The 4,501-nt window shown below is 47.1% G+C and overlaps 1 pseudogene; it reads right to left on the reverse strand.

Moving 5' to 3' along the window:
- Positions 1–1,413: 1,413 nt before the first annotated feature.
- Positions 1,414–3,590, reverse strand: LOC101607231 (annotated as a pseudogene).
- Positions 3,591–4,501: the final 911 nt, after the last annotated feature.

The following is a 4,501-nucleotide window of genomic DNA, read 5'->3' on the forward strand; positions in this document are numbered from 1 at the left end:
AGTTGCCTCCAAATCCTGCCTGCTATTATGCCTTCTTTTCCATGATGGACAATATCCTCCACCTGTAAATCAGAATAAACCCTTCTTCTGTTAAATTGCTTCTTGTCAGATATTTTGTCATAGCAAAAAAGACAGTAACTAATACAACAGTGAACTCTAGAACAATAGAACTTCCTATGTGTGTGCTTCTACTTGTGCCAACATTGCACTCACTTGCCCCTTACAAGGCTATTTCCAAGTAAGATCAGCTACTCCTTACTACCCTCCCCTATTGCTAAATGCTCCTGTAGTCTTTTTATTTATTTATTTATGGGTATTTTGGAGGTAGGGTCTCACTCTAACCTGACCTGGAATTCACTATGTAGTCTCAGGGTGGCCTCAAACTCACAGTGATTCTCCTACCTCTGCCTACTGAGTGCTGGGATTAAAGGTGTGTGCCACCATGCCTGGTATCTCCTGTAGTCTTTACAACTCTTCTTTATTTTTTTCAATTCTCTGTTCTCCTTTATCTCCCCCCAAATTGTGATTTCTGTTACTGTCATCTCCCTCTCTTCCTCCCTCCTCTCCTTTCCTTCCTCCTTCCCTTCTTTCTTTCCTTCCTTCCTGTACTGGAGATCAAACACATGTTAAGCAAGTACTGTGTCACTGAACTTCAGTTTTAGTCTGTGTTTTTTGAGACATGGTCTCATTATGTGTATTAGTTACTTTAATTATTGTGGTAAAAAAACTTAACAAAAACAATTTAAGGAAGGAAAAGTGTATTTTTGGCTCCTATTTTGAAGGTGTAGTCTGTCATTTAGGGAATGGTGTGGTGAAAAGAGTGTGATAAATCTGGTAATGTAGTTAGGAAGCAGAGAGATGAAATGCTGGTGCTCATTGACTTTCTTCTTTGTTAAAAAATATCTGTGTATGTATAAGGTGTGTGTGTGTGTGCATGCAAACACATACACAAGCATGTCCATATGTATGGGTGCTCATGTTACTGGTGGATATGTACATGTGTAAGCATGTGTGTGGAGGCCAGAGATTTATCTTGGTGTCTTCATTCATTATTCTCCGACTTGAAAAAAATTCTTTTTTTTGTGAGGTTCTCTCCTTTTTTAATCAATGACCACCTTATTTAGCTTTGGAAATCTGGACAAAGAAAGAGGAGATTGAGAGGAGGCCTGGTCCAGTGTCTAAGGGTCTCTAAGTGAGTGTCAGCACATGGGCCCCAGATGGACCTGCCCAATGGTTGGGAATAGCAGTTTCCTGAGTAAGAGCTATCCCCACTCTCAGGGCAGCATCCTAGCCCAGAAAGGTATGAAGGTCTTCAGGACAGTCAATGAATAGGTTAGATTCTGAGCCAGGCCTGGGAGGATGGGGTGTATAAAGGACAAGATCAGCTGTTCAGGGATCCCATCGAGGCCCAGGTACTCTCTTGCCTTCTTCCAACAAGGAAGTAAATAAATAGACTTTAAACTCAGGAACAGGGGTGTTGGAACAGGGGGATCCCTCCCCTTAGAGTTAGTAATTAAGTCCCATGTTAAAAACAAACCAGCCCTTACCCCTACCAGCATCTACAAAATCCTATAGGATGGGGTGATGGGCTAGCCTGCCTGGGGGTACACAGTACCCAGTCTTTCAGGGTCCTGGAAGAGGCTTCATGTCTGTTCAGCAGCCCCTGGGGCTCCCTCTTCTTTTGGGGGTGGCTCCAGGAAAATTGGAGTGACTGATGGTGGCTTCTTCACTGAGTAAGGGAAGGCTGGGAACCCCACCACCAGAAAGTGGTTTTCTTCCGAAATATTCTCCACAGGCCCCAGTGGTTACCTCGAGCATCCAGGTCCCAAATATGAAGGCATTTAGCAAGCTGGGTCCAGGTGGTGAAGTCATTGTCTTTCTCCATTCGGATGAAGGCTACATAGGTATGACCCTCCATGTCTGGCAGGAATGAGTCTTCACAAGGGTTCTTGCTGTGGTCCAAAACCTTGGCCTCACTGAGTAGCCTGTGAATTTCCACTTCATACACTTCTTTCTTCAGACTGTCCACATTACTGAACTGGACACCTGGAACCGTGTTGAACTTGTGCTTCTTGAAGTAGGCCTCATGAAAGTAGCCATTCATGTTGAGGCCCACAAAGCCAAAGTGGTAGGATTGGGAAACATCAGGCATGCGCATCCACACATCCCAGTACCAGAGCTTTTCTGAGTGGCCACTTGGGTTCAAGCTCCTCCTTGTACAAGGATTTTCAGAGCACCCAACCTACTCCAGGCATGGTCTCCACCAGATACAGAAGTGCTGGATCCTCAGCTGTGTGCTCATATCCCTGGTCATTCCAGGCCGAGATGCAGTACAGGCTGTCCTCCTCCTCCAACAGGTGGACAGACTGGCTTACAAAACTAAAACAATCTACAGCGATGTCCAGATCCTCCTCCAGAACCACAGCAAACTTGGCTTCCGGAAACAAGTTGAAAGTGGCAGTGAGGCTGGCCTTGTAGTGCTCAGACACCCGGGCATTCTTGATGCTGATGGGAGTGTGCTGGATGCCCCTAAGACCAAACAGCACCACCACATCCATTGGTTCCTCATAGTAGCCATCAATGAAAACTGTTATCTGTGGAGACACTCCTTGGGCTGACAGCAGAGAGCGCAGCATCCTGTATAGGTAATTGGGTCGGTTTCCTGTAATGACAGCCACGGGCACATTGAGAACCTTATTGTCTGGGAGTGGGTCAGGGCTGAACTCGATGGGTGTGGGGTCCTTGCAGCTGCACACACTCCCATAGCCCTCCACTTTGCTGCAGAAGCATCACCAGCGGCACTCAGCCTCGTCAGCTGAGCTCAGTGGTAAGTCTGTCTTCAGCAGGACTGGATCTCCCCAAGACGAGAGGGCAGGAGACTTAGAATGTTTCTCCCCAAGAACAGGACCTCCTTTTCGTCCAACGAAGGCCCAGGTATCACTCCAGCCAAGGGCAGGGCCTGCCTGGCTGCCCAGGCTTCTCAGAAGAGCCTTGACTGTATCTTTGAGGTGGAAGGAGCCTTCATCAGTGGCCTGGTTGAGTACGAGGACGTGGATGCCCCGGCCCTGCTCCCGGGCCTCATCCTCTAGCACCGTGGTGCCAGCCACTGATACATATACTTTGCTGCGGCTTGAGTACACCTCCACATCCAAGACCCTCCGGGGACTGCTGCCTCTGCGCCTGCGAGGTGGGGACTCCAAACGGCCCAGGGCCTCATCATAATCTTGCTCTGGCTCCAAGTCTTCATTGGCTTCACTGATTGCTCAACGAGTATCCAGGATCAACTTGATGTTGACGATGACAGTCACCAGCAGGAAAAGGACAGCCCCTGTCTGAGGGAGAGGTGGGTACGACTGAGGCATAGCCACTCCACATCTTAGAGGGTCTTTCTGAAAGGACGGCCCTGGGGGCTGACAGAATCTTCGCATGGCTCGCTGGTTTCTCAGTTTATACTTCCAGGTAAGATACCAGCTCCGCTTCTTCCTAGCCCCGAAGGGCTTGATTAGGGGACTGGGCTTACAGTCATCCATACTGGATTAGGGAGTCACCACTGTCCTGGCCAATCCATGACTTCAGGAATGGCTCAGGGGCGCCGGCCCCCACTCGAGGCCTGCTCGGTCCGCACAGCTCGCCAACTCGCGTCGCGGCCTCTGCCTCCTCCATGCCGCTCCGAAAAAAAAATTTCTTTACTTATGTGTGTGTATGTGTGTGTTTGTGTACGGGCATACATTTAGAGGTCAGTGAACTTGTATGTGTTCCACCTTGTTTTCAGATCGGGTTTCTTGACATTGCACACACGTCTTACTTATAAGTGGACTTACATGGGTTTGGGGGAATTGAATTAGGGCTGTACCTAGGCTGTCAGGCTTTGGAAGCAAGTGTCTCTAAATGCTGTATCATCTTCCCAGCCCCCAACTTACTTTTTAAAAAATTTTTATTAGCATTTTCCATGATTATAAAAAATCCCATGATAATTCCCTCCCCCCCCACTTTGTCCTTTGAAATTCCATTCTCCATCATATTACCTCCCCATAACAATCATTGTACTTACATATGTACAATATCAACCTATTAAGTACCCTCCTCCCTTCCTTTCTCTTCCCTTTATGTCTCCTTTTTAACTTACTGGCCTCGGCTACTAAGTATTTTCATTCTCAAGCAGAAGCCCAGTCATCTGTAGCTAGGATCCACATATCAGGGAGAACATGTGGCGCTTGGCTTTCTGGGCCTGGGTTACCTCACTTAGTATAATCCTTTCTAGGTCCATCCATTTTTCTGCAAATTTCATAACTTCATTTTTCTTTACCGCTGAGTAGAACTCCATCGTATAAATGTGCCACATCTTCATTATCCACTCATCAGTTGAGGGACATCTAGGCTGGTTCCATTTCCCAGCTATTATAAATTGAGCAGCAATAAACATGGTTGAGCATGTACTTCTAAGGAAATGAGATGATTCCTTAGGATATATGCCTAGGAGTGCTATATCTGGGTCATATGG

The sequence above is a fragment of the Jaculus jaculus genome, chromosome X (assembly GCF_020740685.1).
Source record: "Jaculus jaculus isolate mJacJac1 chromosome X, mJacJac1.mat.Y.cur, whole genome shotgun sequence".
Taxonomy (NCBI): Eukaryota; Metazoa; Chordata; class Mammalia; order Rodentia; family Dipodidae; genus Jaculus; species Jaculus jaculus.